Genomic DNA, 19,623 nt, shown 5'->3' on the forward strand with positions numbered 1-19,623 from the left:
AGGGAAATTTAAGTTCAATGAGGGAGCACGAAGAGCTGCTAAGTTCTGTGAGAGATGATATCAACGAGTATAAAGTGTGTATTCAGATTCTGATTTTTAGCTGTAGCTTTTTTCTTATAAGCTATATCCATAAATTCGTGCCTTTTGCAGACATCAGGAAGAATGACACTACAAATGCAGCTGCTGCAAGAATGAGCAACACTTCATGGAAACATATCTCATGTAATGTTTATATAATACTTAGCTTATACAGTATGAATGGCCAAATTTATCCGTACTGCAGGTCATAATTCAAATGGAAATACTCCATAGTAAATGCTAAATTAGTAATTAATTGCTTCAAATTTCTACCAGCATGTGACAGTTAGAGAAAAATATCATCAATGTAAACTGAATAGATAGTTTCACTAAGTTACATCATCTCTTAGATGTGGATGCTATTTGATTAACCTTCAATAGTAAGTAGTAAAATTAGGGGATGTATTTATCATTTCCACTCTCTGATATTACAAATTAACCAAAAACACCTTTATTAATAGCTAGCAACAACCTAAGTGACCTGCTTTACTCTGCCTCCTCCCTCCTTTGCATATTTGCAGTTGGCGGATTTGCGGGTACCATGTTTCTCTCTACCTCCTTCTAATGTATTTGCTTTAATGTGTAGGTGTTTATTCACACCTTTTCTCCATAGTCTATTTTGACAAGGGCTCTTAACTTGGTTTGAAATTCGGATAAGTAGAAATTCGCTACGTTTCTCTGTTAAAGAATTGCCAAAACTAGCTCATATTGTTAATTTACAATACTAACAAACCAATTTGCACTACTATGATTGACTACTAAGAAAGGTGATTAATTAAGAATTGTTGTGTTTATCTAATGCATGCTAACTTTAAATTTTTGAACCATGTTAATCAATTTTAGTGGAAGGATATGAGGTAGCAGCAGCATCTATCAAAGTCAGATTTGGCAACTTGATGTGAAAATAAGTAACATAATGTTCCCTTAACATCATTTCATATATATGTAGATAGATGCTCATTTGCTCACATTTGACTTAAAAATTTGATTGGCAGCTCCAGAAGCATTTTTTCTACTTACCTAGAGGAATATATTAGCAGCCTTATAAGGTCATTTTCACGTTAATCAATAATGATGAAATCTGTAGAGCTCTTTCCCCTGGATACACATTGGGCTTGATACATTCAAACAATTAGAGCTTGAAGATGTTCAACGAATTAAGATGCTACTCGTTCTGTAGAACTTGAAGTTGTAATGCCTTTATTGTCATATTGTGCCTAGTATTGTCATTATTGTGCCTACTATGATCTCAGAACATAAATTACACCACTTAATTTTGTCATTTATTCATCTTTTTCCATTTGGCATATGATTTCTATTACTATAATGTACTATTCTGAACATTTGGTTTTGGACAGGTGTTTAAGCCGGTGTTTGTTTTATATTCCATGCATTTCTAGGTTAGTTAACAAGAACGATTGCTAGAAATGTTATGTAAGAGAGGAAGAAGGATAAATATAGAGAGGGAAAGGAAGAAGTCTAGGAAAGGAGGAGAGATGACTAGGGAGAGAGAAATGTAAGGGTAAAAGTGTTTTTCTATACTTTTGGATAATGTCATTCACTATTCACAAACCCTGTAGATGACAGTATGATGACATCTTTGATGTAATCACTGAATATTGCGTGGCATGTCATTTAGGTCAAGTGCTAAAATGGTGGCATTATTACTTTAGTTTGTACCATTAAAATGGTATTAATTTCATACAGACAAAGTACCCAAACCAACTGTATAACAACAAGTATGTATGATGGATCATACAACTGTGGTTTCACTAAGTACGTATGTTGACTTTTCTCTCCAATACCTTATTTTCTTTGTCCTGCTTTCCTTCATGTCAAAGTATATATTTGCTTGGTTATGTGCATGAGGAAGGATAATAAATGCTCTTCATATGTATACTTTTGTGTTGTGCTCTTCGTGTACTCTTATGCTTATGTTAGTTGAGCTTAATATGTGCATATGATTGAGAAATAAATTTGTTATCTTGTCAGGTTTCTTAAACATACAGATGTGCATATGTGTTCAATACCCTTTACTATTTGAATATTGGTATACTTTGAGATTTGAAGTATAATTGTATTCAGCAAATACGTGATTTCATAAATAGCTGTATCTTTTAGATGTGGTGCTATCTACTAAATGCAGCTTACTTTTGTGTAGACTGGGAGACTCTCTGTATGAAAATCATGACCGAGTTGACTACACCAAGGACCAGTTGTTACAGCTCAGGGAGGTAAGTCGATGTGATTAATGTGAGATTCATGCATATTTGTGCCTAGTATTTGGTTAGTGTCCTAATGAAGATCAGGATAGCTTATCTATATCAACTATTTGGATTCCTAATTTTTCTTGTTCTATGAGCATGAATTGCGTATGAGAAACTACAAAATTGTGTATTTCTCCTTCTATTATGCTATTTGATTATCCTCATTGTGATGAATGTCCTTGTTTCTGTAAATGATCATAATACTATATGTATTGGTTGCTAAATTGTAGATTGTGTGTGCATGCTACTATCCGTTCATTGATTTACTTTTTACCTTTATTTTCTTTAAGATGGTTGTTGTATCAGGCGAGATCTTGAAGATTCAGAGGGTAATTGCAGCTGAATGAATGGTGAAGATAAGAGTCGTGCATAAAGAAATGTGAGTATTGTTATTTTTGAATTGTTGTTTCTGAGTTGTTGTTTTGAATTGTTGTTGCTGAAGAAAGTGTATAGTAGCTGTTGCAGTTGCAGAATTACTTTTGTTGAATTGTTTTTTTTTTAATTGCTATGGATGAATTATTGTCGAGCTATTGTTTTTTGAATTGTTGTTGCTGAGGAGCTATTGTATGCTTTCTTCTAGATCTATGGATCTATGCTCAACTCAAAGATTATCAGTTAATTTCTCTTCTCTTATTGAATTAATAGGTGAAAAACTCAACTCGTGGAGAATGATGAATCTGAAGGTAGCAGAAGAGTATCAATGTTTTAGGTTTCTAGTGGTTTTTAAGTATTACCTCTTGAGTAGGATGATACTACGACAATAGTTTGTTCCTCTTTGTTTAATCGACAAAGTTCGGATTATAGTACTATTAATATGGATTATTATGAAATTTTATCAAATATTGGTACATTGTGTTTTCGAGGTTTAATGACATGATTGTTAGTAAAGGTGTTTTTTGATTGAATTTTCTTTGAAAATATATAAATTACAGGAAGAAATATTGAAAAAATCAAGCTGGTATTTTTGGACTAGGTACTAGAATATAACACGGATCCGATAATATCCGGAATGTTAAATAGACTAAAACATTACATTGAATAGATCTTTTAACCCGGATATTCAAAACATTATAATGCGGATGTGGAAAAATGATATGGGAAAATTGGGTAGAATATAAGCCGGATATTTCACTTTTAATCCGGCATAATATGTACTGTTTTAAAGGTATATTTGGGGAGTTTTTAACGCGGGCGTGTCGAATATCCGCGTTATATTCTACCCTCTGAAACTTACTTTCCATAGTCGTTTTTAACGCGGGCGTGTATATTTGGGTCCGCGTTATATACTCTATTATACCCTTGAGCTGAACACCGGATCTGTTTTTGCTAAAATCCGGGTTATATAACAAAAAACGCCCGTGTTAAAAAGCCATTTTTGTGGTAGTGAATGGCGTACTAATACTTGATCCTCAAGGTCTGCATCTGTTCTAGATCACCGAGCTTAAGCCCAGAATTCCAATCCTCCATACCATTTCCAAAGTAGATTTTCATATGTCTCATGACGAACACACCACAATCAACGTTGTTGGCTACGTCTCTCCAAGGCATTTGAAGCCTTACAACAGGTACCTTATTTTCATCATAAAAATGTTTTAACTTTGGACTCTAATCCGTTTTTTCTATAAGTTCAATAAAGAACTTTCTCTGCACAAACATTACATATTTAGTATTATTTTTCTCATAAGAATACTATGTATCATTTTGACTTACATATCTCCAGGAACATTCAAATATTTTTCTACAAACCTTCTTTTCTTCGAATTATCAATAATATAAATTCTTGGGTTATTCACATTGAAGGCTATGATGTAATAGTGTTAGACATCCATATGGGGAATACAAACTGCATTTAAGATAAAAATATATAATCACTGTTTTTTATATACAAGGAACAATTGATGGAAATCAAGGAATAAACAATACTTTATCATACCAGGTCTATTTCACTCATTTGCAATATATCTGTTTGTTTTGCGTATTCCTCAAACATGTTTAGAAACAAAAAAAACATCTGTCATCGTGACTTGCTTCATCTTCTTTCAGAGAAAAGCCCTGTGAATTATTGGACAATACAATATCAGTTTTTTTCTGCGAGTCATGATGCATATAATGGAAATCAACATGCACATTTTTAACCTACATTAGTATAGAAGTCTTATTGTAATGTCATGTGGGAAGAAGTGACTTAATGGGTTTTCAGGACTTCTTAGCATCTCGTTTGTGTTCAACAATTCTAACCTCAGTAAGTTCCTTCGCAGTCTTATCCAATCTCTCCGCTTCATATTGTTTTACAACATCATTTAAAAAATCATTGGCCTGCTCTTTTTCTTGAACTGTGTTTTCTTTGTTTGTATTTAAAGACATAACAAACTTTATCTTCAAACCTTTTCTTGTCTGGTTGTCTACTTCTATCGGTTTTGCATTTTCAAAGGATAGACATGCATTCTTATAAGATGTACGTGCATATATAAGGTAAAAACATGCATTTTAAAAAGTTTTAGAAATGCACGTTTTAAACACATACCTGATTCTTCTCCAATATCTCTCCCCGCTCGGCGATGGTGTGGGTGTAAGGTGTATAACCAGGTCAAACATTTTACTTGGATCATAATCATAAAAATCATTCTTAGCCTTCATTGTCTTTTCAATCTCTTCCAAACATTTGTTAGCTGCATCACAGAATAGTTGTTGAGACATTGTCTCTTCATCTTCCATCATCCTTGTTTGAGACAAGGTTGAAGCAACATTGATTTTTAGCATTTCATCTATTGCATCATTGACTTTGTTATATATGTTGTTGCTTTGTAGTTGAATTCCTTTGTCCGTCTTTAATAGGTTTAGGTAGTTATGAATACCTTCAGCTAGATCTTTTTCTTCATCAATGTGGTTCTTTACAAAACACTGCATAGTTTTTACCACGACACACCCAAATGGAGCAATTAGAACAGATATTCATTTCAATTAAACATTACTTTTTTTAGCACCATACATGCAGTCATATTAAATACATTACTTACCAAAAGACCATCTTTCTCTGGAGAATAATGGGTAGGGGTTGTTGGTGCAAATTGTATACTCGAAGATGAAGCATTTGTTTTGTGGAAAGACGAGGAAGAACTCTCAAATACATCTCTTAAGACGCCTACTTGATAACCTCCATGTTTGATCTCAAGAGTTTCTCTATCTTTCCAGCTTTTTGTGCTCCAATTGTCGATGATAGGAAATATTCTCAGAGATGGTTTATTTATCATTACAACCCGATCAACATATGCCATCTGGAAATAAAGATCATTCAAAGTTATCAAAACATCTCACACAAAACACTAGAATATAACTGTTTTATTTTTCAGATATGCGTATTTTATTTGAATAGACGTGGAATGTTTTGTACATAGACATGCATATATAAATTATAGATATGCATAATTACTAAACTGACATGCATTTTTGTAAAAGTGATTGACTTCTTGCACTTACCACAGGTAGTAAAATTGGTTCTCGAAACCAACTAGAACACTTTCTCTTCCATAGCTCAGCTGATTTAATAAGAACACCGATTATGTGTTTGCTCCAGTCCAAACTAAGAATAACTGATGTATCTTGAATTGCATCCAGAGTCCTTATATTTAGCCCTCCACTTGTGCTGCTTTCAACCACAAGACTATTGAACATCACAATAAATTTTCTCTTGAACCAATCGTTGGGTGTTTGGAATTGGAGAATTAGCTAAAAAGATGGAGTAATCACCTTAAGATCCGGAACAACCTAATCAAAAAAATAATTTAAGTCATCATCAAGTGTATCTATATCAAACCAAAATGCACAAGAGAAACCCATAAAATGCCTAAAATGCATTTTAACATAAATTGCATTTTAACCTAAATTGCATTTTGTTTTAAATCAAAACAAAGTGAATTAAAGTTCAAAACTATCTAACCTTCTTTCATGTATTCTCATCCACCTCGATAGAAAACTGTATCAAGAAGTCTTAAATGTATGGATCATTTTTCCCTCTTCTATACAGCATTATTTCTCTATCTCCATCTAACACACACAAATATTTGTGTACATCAAACACTATAGATGTATCTCCTTAGCAGCCCCAAACTTAATTGTACAAGAGTTTGGACAGAAGTTCGTAAATCAACTAGTCGGTGGAGTGTTGCAAAACCTCTTTTATATCCTATTTTTGCAATTCTCCAAACCCCATCTCAACTACATCATCCATTTGGGGGCGAGTCATGCGGGAAAGGAGATCACAGATCAATCTTGGGCTTGACCTTATTCACGTTACTAGTAGTCTGGACTTCTTTTTCCTTATTCCATCATTTGAACTCTCTATTGGGTTTTCTAACTCCTCAACTATCTCTTTAGCGTTCCTTTTCTTCCCTCTGTTTAGGACTTGTAGAGCTCTATACTACTTTGGTATCCTTCTTTTTGGATTTTTCGGCTGTGATTGAGTTGGTTTTCGCATTTTCTTCATTATTCTGTGTGTACTGGGATTTGGTATAGTTGTGTCTTTCTTCTTCACTGCCTTTATTTGGTAAGTGATTATTGATCCCTCAGCTGACCTACTTTCCCTTCGGTTCCTTTTGTTTGATAACTCAACTAAAAAATGCATTCATTTTAGTTAAAATGCAAATCTTAAACCAAAGTGCAATTGAAATCAGCAATAGCTCAAAATATAAAAGAATGTAACAAAATTCGAACTTTCAGGGGTGTTGTTGTCTGACGTGGTAGGTGATGCTGGTTTTCTTCTCTTGATTGTCTCATCTAAAAAGTTCAGAATGTCAATCCAACAATCAACATGCGTAATTTGTAAATAAAAAGAACTATTGCACTAAAATTAGACCACATGCATGTGGTTTCAACAAAAATGCATGTCAATCCGGGAAAAATGCACGGTTTCTAAAAGTAAAAAGCATTTTACAATCACTCTGAATTGCAATATCTCATCTAAACCTGAATGCATGTTCTCTTGCATTTTTTGTCAGTCACAGTGCATTTTTTAATAATCAACATGCATAATTGGTAAATAAAAAAGTTACTCTATATAAAATTTGACCATATGCATGTGGTTTAGACAAAATTCATGTCAATCCGGGGAAAATGTTTTCATTTTTCTTCCATCATTTTTCACTTTTTATACCCGTTTGCGGACTATTCAAGGTCAGAATGTCGTGCCTCTTCTTCGTTCGCATTTCTGTTCCAAAACAAAATAACAAGACCTAAATTAGTAAATGCTAGTCTAACAAATAGAAATTAACTGTCAAAATACATCAATGTACTTGGATTAGTACCACTATCATCGTCTGTACTACTAATCGACATTTTTTTGCTTGTTCAAAGGATGTTAGAGAAAATAAACCTAATGAAAAGTAGTATTAAAGGATGTTGGATACCTAAGGACAGAGTAGAAGTATGGAAGATTTAAAATACCTAGTTTTTTCAACTTTGAACCTCTGGGTGGGGGGTCGTGTTTGTTCGAAGAGAAGAATTAAATCTTCGTCGCGTTTTTTCGAAGTGACATAGTCGATAGAGAGAATCAAATTTTTATCCTAGAAGATTTGCGGAAGAGAAGGTGTCGATTCAGATCAAATGCCTATGTTTTTGGCGCTAGAAAGTATCGATTTCATGTATCTTTAAAAAGCAAATTGCATGACTTCAGTGTTCTAAAAAGCCAGCCTAGGCCCTAATTAACAGTGCAACTAGTTGCTAGGCGTTTTCAGCCGGTGGGGGGGGGGGGATCGTCCGCCTAGCGCCTACGCCCGCCTAGGCCCCGCATCGGCGCATGTTTGACACTGGATGAAAAGATGGTGTAGATAAAGATAATGATGAGATTGAGCTTGATGAGTCAGAGATGGAGCAAGAAGTTAATGTTCACGTTGAGGAGGATAATGAGAATGAATACATGGAGGATTAGATTAATTTTATTAAGTGCATTGAAAACTGTAGGATTTTTTCTTGATGTGTCTTGTAATCTTCTTTATGAAAAATGATATTAAGTCTATGAATTTTTAGATGATTAATTAGCAAATTATATGCTTATATCCAAAAATATATAGTTAAATTATGAATTACTATGGAAATTATGAATTAATATATTTCATTTAGCTTGTCATATAATGAAATTATAATAAAATATAAAATTAAGTGTTATAATATTGATCCGCCTAGGCCCCGGCTGCGCCGGCGTCTCACTCATAGAACCCTCTCTTCTCTGTACATTTTTATAAATAATTTTGATATGTCTATACTTTGAATAATTATTTTGCTTTTATGTATACTTTGATAAAAATTTCTAAATTTCTGATATAATTTAACTATGTTTCTAAGAACGTTATATATGGTCAGATCTCAACCTCTCTAATTCATCCAGTCATTTCAATGTTAGTAATCCGGTATTCGAGCCTTTTAGGGCTCAATATCTTTATCGGATCTTTCATGGATCTTTGTCTGGCAAATGACGGTGCACATTAAAATTCACAAATAGGAATTTGACAAGGTTGAAGCGCATTCTTTGCTATCCGCACTCACTGATCAACTATATATACAGATTTTCGGTATAGAAATATATATTATTTTAGAACGATTTTATGTATAAAAATATGGGTCAGAATCTGATAATAATAAATCACTAAATAATAAAAAAATGAGTTTGGGCCGTTGGTTTGTACGTGATCTAACGGCCGGGGACGCGCACATGTCCACGCTGGCAATCCCGGCTACAGTCCACGCTCTATGTGTTCAAAATATGTTCATCAGTTGTGATCTATATGTTCACTATTATTGAGATGAATGTTCATCAAACATTTTAGGGTTAATGTTCATCAGTATTTAGCTATATGTTCATCAATTTAATACTAAATGTTCATCAATGTACTGAAAGACGTTCATCAACAAAATCAGGAGGAAGAAAAGACCCGGCTACACTCCACGCTCTATGTGTTCATCAAGTATTTCAAAATATGTTCATCAGTTGTGAGCTATATGTTCACTATTATTGAGATGAATGTTCATCAAACATTTTAGGGTTAATGTTCATCAGTGTTGAGCTATATGTTCATCAATTTAATACTAAATGTTCACCAATGTACTGAAAGACGTTCACTAACAAAATCAGGAGGAAGAAAAAAAGCGGAACGGAAAAGGGAAAAAATGCTTCACCCACGTGCGTAGTACCGGCTGTTAGGTTGTGACAGCTGACAATAAATCAACGGCTGAGATTCATTCTTTTTTATTACTTTATGAATGTATTATTACCCGATACTTTCCCTAAAAGTATATGTTATTTTAGAACGATTTTATATTTGATAAATATATGTTATCTTATCAACATTTTTCTTATTTTACAACATTTATTCCTATGCGATTATTATATAAAAACTATTTTATTTTTCTAAATATTGTTTTTTACATTTTAAATAAGGAAAAATATCTAGTGATAAAATAATGTAATATAATAAAAAGAATGAATTGTACCTGTTAGATTAAAATAATCCAAAACCCAAGAAGATGCCACGTGACATCCACTTGTCACTTGCCATACACTTTCCACTCGCCGGAATATCACCCGACCTCTACCGGAGTGTCATTCCACCGGACCTCACCGGAGTGTCGCTCCGCCGGTCCTCGTTAGAGCACCGCCTGACCTCTGCTGGACCGACATTCAGCTAGACCGCCACTCCGCCGGACCGCCACCAGAGCATGCCGGAGTGTTGCTCCACCGGACCTCGCCGGAGCACCAGAGTGTCGCTCCGCCGACCATCGCCGAAGTGTCACTCCGCCAGACTTCGTCGGAGCACCGCCTGACCTCTTCCGGAGTGTCGCTCGGTCGGACCTCGCCGGAGCACAATCTAGAGTGTTGCTCCGCCGGTCCTTTCCGGAGTGTCGCTCCGCTGGTCTTTTCCGAATTGTCACTCCGCGGGTCCTCGCCGGAGCACCGCCTGACCTCTGACGGAGTGTCGCCTGACTCCACCAGAGCACCACCAGACTCCGTCACTGTTTTGGACTGCCATAGGTTCTAATGAACATTTCATTTTTGATGAACCATACCTATTTTTTTTATCAAAACGTAACTAAAGGTTCATCACATCATACTCCAATGTTCATCACTATGTGCTTAAATGTTCATCAAATCACTCAAGTACTTAAATGTTTATCAATAAGTGCTTAAATGTTCATCAAGATTAATAAATATTCATTAAAGAGAACTAAAATGTGTATTCCATTTTTTATGAACAATACTTGATTTTTTTTTCAAGATGTAACTAAATGTTTACTACATCATACTTTAAATTTCATCACTACGTGCTTAAATGTTCATTAGTGCACTTAAATACTTAAATGTCCATCAAGATCTGTATAAAGGATCATTCACATGGTACTAAAATGTTCATTTCATTTTTGATGAACAATACTTAATTTTTAATTAAATGTTCATCACATCATACTTCAATGTTCATCATTAGGTGCTTAAATGTTCATCACAATACACTTAAATGTTCATTAACACTGTACTAAATGTTCATCAACGATGCTTATTACAATGTACTAATTTTCATCAAAATGCCTTAAAAGTTCATTGCTTTAATCATAAATGTTCATTACAATATACTTAAATGTTCGTTAACATATACTTAGATGCTGCTTAAAATGATTCTAAAGGTTCATCTACACGTATCGAACCAACCCGCCACCAGACCACCACCCTAGCTGCCACCGTACTGCTTCCATACCTCCTCCAGACCACCGTCGGACTCCACTGGAGTGTCACCGGACAGCCGCGTGACTCCAACAGACCTTGCCAGAGTGTCGTCGGACCACCGCGTCAATCCGACATAGTGTCGGTCCGTCGGATCTCGCCCGAGTGTCGCTCCTGCCGTTCCTCGCCGGAGTAACGCTCCGCCGGAGTGTCGCTCCGCTTCCTGACCGACGGAGTATGCCGGAGTGTCACCGGAGGTTTGGTGTCGGGCCGCCGGAGGTGTAGTGTTAAACACACTTGCATCAATTTGAATCATATCCATTCAAAATGAATGGTTACGATTCATTCTTATATATTACTCTTAGGAGTTTTATTACTAGATTCAAACCCTTTCAATAACACTTTAATAGATTTATTTAGAAAAAGAAAATTCTACTTTAGTTTGTATGAAAATTCTACTATATGTGGATATTATTTTCTATATGATGATACGTTATATAGAAGTGATGACACTTTGTATTGATGTAATAACACTTTTATTTATGTGATTAATCTTTTTATTAATGTGATGACACTTTTATATGTGTGTCATTCCTCTATGATGACACTTCTATATATCATGAGACTTTTTAAATCTGTGATGACACTTACACTTCTATATGTCATGACACTCTTTACCCGGTTTTGACCCGATGACCCAAGAAATTTCTAGGTCAGAGTATGACCCGACCTGTTGTTCAAGAATACAAACATAAAAATATATAAAATTAATTTTTAAAAAGATATTTTATTTTTATTAAATAAATATTTTTATGTATTAAATATATATTTTTATTACTTTTTTAAAGAAAAGAAGTACAAAAAGTGAAAATTTTTCACATCTACCTACCTGTAAAACCGACCCGAGATTAAACCTGTTATAACATGACCCATTATGACCCGGTAAAAGTTCAACCTGAAATATCCTGACCCAAACCAGAACTCTCTAACCCGAACCCAACCTGACCGACTCGATTGCCAAGTCTTTGACCCCATCCACCCATGTGGAAATCAAACCATTTGATCATTTTTTAAGACAAATAATTTATTTATTTATAATAATTTATTAAATGATCACAATATAATAGTTTTAAATCAAAGAAAATGGAATAATAATCTTCTCCAACAAAACTAAGAATCATGTCCATTACATTTAACGCTTCTGAATATTCTCATATCGGTCTTCGTTGTTTCCATATGAAAGGATCTACTTATTCAAGTAAGTTTTGAGGAGGAAGATCACTATTTAATTCGCTAGATTGTAAATATGTTCCATTATAAATCATTGTTTGCAACTTTCCTGATGCAAGACTCCAAATTACCACTCATCAGAAAAATGGTCTGGAAATTGCCTAAAATTAAGGTGGACGGAGTATCACCTAGAATTAAGGGGGGATACATATCACCTACCATTACGGGGGGATTGGACCCTCTCACAAATGAGAGACTAAAGGAAAAACTAAGTAACATACTAACTAGTGAAAACACAAATTTGGAGCTTATTAGTGCCATGCTAGTCACTGATAACCCCTACATTAATGATGGAGCGAGTTAGAGATTTGAGAGGAGAAAGAAATATTTTTTAGGGTAAGGAAGAGATTTCTCTGCTCTTCTCCATTTCCTTCCTCTTCTCTTCTTTGTCGGCGGACCATTATAAATCCTCCAAGCCTAGAATCAAGAGCATGTACAGCGGCAATCTCCTCCTTCCCCTACAGATATGTCACTTCTTCCTCTAATTTCCTTCTTACTTCAGTTCAAATTCGCAAATTCCACGTATCTATGAAAAAAACTTTTCGATGGTTGTTGCACAACCCTCTCCAATTCAGATCTCTTCAATTCTAGATTCTATTGATAATATTGTCTTGATTACACTTATTCTCATTTGTTCTATGATTTATTGATTCGATAACCCTAAAATCGTTTTCAATTTAACAGATTTCGATCTTAATTCTAGGGTACTTGTAAAGGCTTTAATTGGGGCTTTTGATGTATACATTCAATTATGCATGGTAGCTCTAGATTCAAACTTAATCCTTTGGCATTATGTCCTGAAATCTAATGATTCATGGTGTTTTTTTGCTTTAGGTTTTGCTTCATGTATTTATACCAAATATTGGAACCGAACCTTCAAGATGGTGTGAGGATCAAATACTCATAAATATATCTCTTTGGTAGATGCAATCAACTACCCCATTCTTGATCTAGGAAAAAGGTTTGAATCCTTACTTTTAATAGATTCTAGATTCTATCTGTTCAATTCTAGCAATTCTGTGCTTGTACGTAATGATAAGATCAACTCTTTGAATTTTAGGAAGCATTTGAACTACAATAATCATAAACAATTTAGAGATGTTATTAGGCTCAATAATGCTATTCTAATTAGTCTGTATAATGAAAACTACTTGTATAATTCCTATTCTACTCATAATATTAATCTTAATAATACTCACTATAACTTTAACATATACATTCAATCTTCTTTTTTCAATAATGTTTGTTATAATGGTACAAACTATGGTGAAATCAATTTTTTCAGTTGGTCTTTACTTTTTCTATTAATTATGCTCCATGTATTCTTATTGTTAATTTCTTCAAATATTACCGATGATTATAAGATTATCTCTCATTTTAATAAAGCACATATTACTTCTAATACTAGGCTAGGCCTATTAGGAACAATTTTAGCTTTATTACATAATTCCCATTTATCCATTTCAAAACCATTGTTTAGTCTGCCTCTTTATCTTAATAATAAACAAAATTATAATACTTCTAAATATTTGGTAATAATTGCTTTTTCTACAAACATTCTCCCCAATCTCATTCTCCCGATGTGGGTTTTTCATGTACATCCCTTATACCACAAGACTTTTTTCTCCAACTTTTCCCATTATTTATCCCACTTACTTCTCTCCTTACTGTGGCATGTAAAAGTGTTTATCATCCATGCAGTCAGTATAGAAGGATCTATAGAAGAAACTTTTTATTGTTTCGTGCAAAGTTTACTAACTTGGCTTTACTTCACTTCAATCCCTATTCTAATCAAGCACAACCTTTCATTTTCCATTTTCATCTCTCCATTGCTTTTGTTATAAAGGTGACAGCTGTCTTGCTGTCTTTCCACTTAACTATCATCTCTTCCAAATCCTATATTTTCATCATGGAAAATGAAAGGTCTTACTTACATGCTTTGATAGATTTTCCCTGTGGGACAAATCTAAATTCCATACACTACATCCAGCAACCAGATTCTGACTCTCTTTACACCATAACATCCCCATACTTGATGTTTACAAACACAACCCCCTCTGTCATGACTAATAATGACCAAGAATATCAACACAATACTGAAGACATGCATGCTCAAAACTAGGAGAATATCAATGGTGACAATGCTGAAGAAATACAAGGTAACCCTTCTCTTTCCTGTCCTTTACCTATCCCTCAACAAGCCTCTATGGAAGAGATTTTCATCCAAGAGTCTGTAGCCTTTACTGCAACTCCTTTAATTCCTCACCTCATTCCTGAAGTTCAGGAAACTCTTGCTAAACTGACCCACTTTTCTCTTATCATAAAAGTTGTCAATGCTTTCTTTGACTCTCAAAGTGTAGTAAGTAGACTTAGGTAAGCTTGGAGGGTGGTGAGAGGTCAGATCAAGTTCTATAAAATAGGTAAATTTTGGATTCTCTTTACTTTTTCTAATAGAGAAGATAGATAGTGGGTTTCGAACAACATGCCTTACCATGTCTTGGGAAAGTTTATTTTAGTCTTACCTACAACTCTACATTCAGTCCTTTTACTCAAGAAATCCGTCCCATTCATCTGTGAGTTAGGATCATCATTGTAACACTCTATCTGATCTCCCTTTCATCCATACAAAACATCCTTCAAAGGAATGGTTTGGGCTCAGCTATCAGGCTGGATGACTTCTCCAATGCCAGAAACAAAATGAAATTTACGAGGTTTTGTATCAGTGTTAATGTCCCTTCATCTGGGAAGTTTCCAGGTGTGGTTGTATTTCCTAGGGTTCATGGGGAACCTTATACACTTCACAAGTGGTATAAGAGCTTTTCAAAAGGCTATAACGTTTTTGCATCCCCTGATCACACACCTGATATTTGTCCCTTAAATAACCTGAGAATGACTCCATTCACCATAGACATAGAGAGTGATCCAAATAAGTATGCCTAGGATGCTGCATGCATGCAATCTCTTATGGAAGGTCATTTTGCCTTTGAACCAAACTTTACCCCCACTGAAACTCGTCCCAACTTTGTTTAGCAACGTTTTTCCATGCACAATACCACCCCTGTTTCAGATGTTATGCCAGGTCAAGGAATCCCTATAAGCATGTATTTAGGAGTGAATAGTAGAATGCAACCAGGTCTGAACATTAGACCTAATAGGCGGGTCCTTCCAACCTTAACAATCCTATCTACCATCAACACTCTTTCTAGATGAATTTTGAACCAACGACCACTTCAGCTCAAAATCTCATAACTCAGTTGTTTATTGATATAGCTGCAATCCAATAAATCCCTATCCCGGTGCAAAACTACAATGTTAATGGTAGTTGGAGAACCACAACTCCAATCACCAACTCTCTAACCCTTATTGTGTGTGCTCCCATGTCAACTCCTACGGAAACAAGAGAATCAAACTTTCAATCGGCTAATTCACAGTCTACAGTCAACAAGAAGCTCAAAAGAGTGGTTATTATATCTACAACTGAGGAAGACAATTCAAGCTCATACCAGGACCCTTCTGCCTCTTCTTCGAGGGAAAGGAAGGCTTTGGAGAACACTTCAGCAAATTCTGAAGAACAAGTACAATACCAGATCAAGGGCAAGTAGCTAGTAAAATCTCTATTTTGGTTATGTTAAGATGCAATAATAAAAAAGCTTATGGAAATTTTCTTCTTGTAATTACTAATCCTAATCTGCATCAACTCAGTTACTTTAAGGCTACTTATGATACTTTTGGATATGTTGTTCTATATATGAATGCTATGGTTTTAACCCCTCCGTGGGATAATATTAGTAAGAATGCTCATAGGCTTGCTGTTAGTTTGTTCTTTGGTAACGTAGGTACAATAAAATGTGAGTGGATCATTACCAGATTGGATCATTTATGGAGTGGGTCTTACCTTCCCCGATCCTTCTGGAATTTTTCCCTTCACATTCCTTCACTTTTGGCTAATATTTCATGACCCTTGATCTGGTTTATATATGAAATATTAAAATCTAATTTTCAGTATATTTTATTTGCTATTCCTTGCTCTTTTTATATACTCATACTTACAATGATAGCATTGATACACATGGGTATCCTTTATCTTGTGCCATCAAGCACCTTTGGATTTATAAGAATCAAAATTATTTATTAAAATAGGATATTGGAATTGTATAGGAGTACGGTTTATAGATTTCTGGACAAAAAATCTCTTTCATGAAAAACATAACCATTTGGATCTAATTTGCCTAGCTGAAACAAAATCTAATTGTACTCCCAAAAAGAATATTTTGAACAAAATTGGATTGAAAACTATAACAATAAGCTATGCAGTTGGATCAAAAGGAGGATTATGAATATTATTTTCCAATAAAAAAGTTTATGAAAATTCTACCTTAGTTTGTATGAAATTTTATCTAATAATAAGTATTTGTATTTGGAGGGAGTATGTTAATCTTGAGAATCATCACCACATCACTTACTTAGGGACTAGGTTTAAGATGAGAAGCAACAAAGCATATTGTTTAATAAAGCTCTCATTGATAAATTTCTTTTCATGATAATGCTTTATGTAGAAGTCATGACACTTTGTATTGATGTGATAATACATTTATTAACTTCATCTTTTCTATTCAACCTCCCCCCATGTAAAAAAATCATTGCACTTGATTGACCATGTTGATTATACCTTGCAGAAGTGTCATCAGTTGGTAATCATGTTGTGAAATAGTGTCATCATGTTGTGGAATAATGTCATCATGCTCCTGAATAGTGTCATCATATTGGACTATAGTTTAGTCATCATTTTCAGCAACTCTCATCATTCACTCAAATACAATGCTACTATTTTTCGACAACTATATGTTTTTCTAGTGTTCATTGATTTTTAGAGAACTATCTGACCACACATACAACAGTAAGGACCAGACCATGACACTTTAGGGCTATAATTTATAGCTACAAAAGACTTGAGATTATCGTTATCCACAATTGTATATGGACTTCTCAATTTATGATAATTATGTAGATGACCTAATATAAGATTAGAAGCTTCAATATCGATCTTGAATCTGTTTATAATTTGTATCTTGATATCGTCTAGTTTCAAACTGTACTCAAATACAAATGCCTCTGGTTTCATGTCTCCTTGATAAGAACCATTGTCTCCTTTCATTTTCCTAACAACTCCATAGAAAATTGTTATTATATTCATCTGTTATCATAAGTAAAATAACAAATAAGTGTCATCAATATAGTTTTAGCAAGTTAATATTGTACTTGTTATGACACTCTATGTGATGACAGTATGTTTGTTGACGCTTTGTGTGATGACACTTTCCATGTTGACATAATATCTTTTTTCACATTTAATAACATTGTTAATAGTAAAGTTTGTTGATGACACTTTTTATTTCTAATCAATTTAGTAATTAAGTTTCATTAGCATATTTTGAAAACTGTAGTCAACTTAATTTGAAAAGTGTCATCAATTTTCAACCATTTATTAACCCTTTCATCAACATTGTCATCAAAAGTGTCATCCAGGTTGTCATTAATATTGTTTATCCAAAACCGTCATCAACTCTGTTCATCTGATCTGTCCTAAACTCCAACAATTAGGTTATTAAACAATTTTAGTGTCATCCAATTTTTGATAACACTTTAGAGGATGACTTATCAATCATGACAATTATCAAAACACTCGCGGTCAACACAAAATAAGAAGCAATCAAACGAAGGTTGAAATTCAAACCAGATCGAAAAATGGTTTTAGGTTCAAGTTGCATATTTAGGTTGAAATGGAAACAGAATCGAAGAAAACTGTCATCAACTATAAGGTCGAGAAATCAAATGCGGTTGAAGAAGAAGAACACGAGGAGGATGAGAAATCTGAGATTGAACATGAGGAAGAGGAAGATATCTGAGCACGCGTTTGTGAGGAAGAAGAAGAGATCTGTGGCGCGCTTGAGAGGAAGAAGAAGAAAAGGGAGGTGCACGTTTGCAGATAGGAAGAGAGAGAAAAGCCTAAATATAGGGGTTACTTTTTACCATCTACAAAAACGGGGGTTATATTTACCTAGTTTCAACTATGGTTCTGGACTATTAAAATAAATCATCATTTTTTATTACATTGACTTTAGTAATGAATAATTCGTTTTCATCTGTTGTTTAAGTGATAATATTAAGTATTTTTTTTTTGAAAATATACCTTCAATATTTTACCGACTTTGCCTAAACTAAATTTTCAATGGTACCCAATGACTCAAAATCTTGGATCCTCCACTTGATGCCTCCATACATGACCTTTGATAACCCTTCATGCATCACATCTGGAGGCAGATCATATTTGATGTTTGGTACCCCTTCAAATGTTGCGTTTTGAAAATGACTATAGATGATGACTCTGCGCTATCTCCAAAAATTTGCGCATGTCTCAAACAACCTGGCAATTTAACAGATTTAATTCTTCAATCCCTGAGTTAAAGATGGGTGTAAAATGGATTGTCGGAAATGTTAGTATTGTGATTCTAGAGAATATTGTTCTATTTGTTTCATGAGCAATACTTTCTTTCTCCATGTTTTGATTATGATAAACAAATTGTTATCTCACAATTTATCAAGCTTATCCTGCAAGCATAATAATTCAGATCACAAGCCTCATGATTGATCAAGTAGAGATTGAAGAAAAACATGTGTTCAAGTGTTAGAGAACACTGTTCTGTTGAAGAGAATATATCACGTCTTGAAAATACTAAGCCAAGCGTGGTGTGTCTTTAGTGTTTCGATCCACTCGCACCTCCTGAAGTAATGATCAAGTGGATTCTAAATAACACCTCTATCCAAGTGAAGATGAAACGCTAACGCAAGAGAACACCTTTCTCTTGGCTAGTAAGTTTCTTTGCACTCTGATTATGGAAAGCATTAGGATAAGAACGAAACATGTATACATGTCTTGTCAGGTGTTCCCATTTATCATTGATTAATGTATCGTTGACTTGAGCCCGTTATGGGAATAAGAAAAATCACAGGTGTTAATCATAGAGCCTGATTTAAATGTTTCAAGACTTGATTCTTGAAACATTTAAATAGGGGTATTGACCCCCCCATTCAGTTTATCGATTTCAAAATGTAAAAGAGGGAGAACTGAGAATCAGTTGATTGTTCTTGTTTTAGAAAACGGTGAAAACCTATGAGAGTTATTCTAGAGAGATTTAGAAAATTAGGAATTCTAAGGGTTGTACATAAGTTGCATGTGCTCCTAATTATTGTAATCTCGTCTATCAATATAAACAGGGTTTCAAA

Source organism: Phyllobates terribilis, unplaced genomic scaffold, assembly GCF_046119375.1.
Source record: "Phyllobates terribilis strain yellow unplaced genomic scaffold, ASM4611937v1 Scaffold_3881__1_contigs__length_68638, whole genome shotgun sequence".
In the NCBI taxonomy this organism is placed as follows: domain Eukaryota; kingdom Metazoa; phylum Chordata; class Amphibia; order Anura; family Dendrobatidae; genus Phyllobates; species Phyllobates terribilis.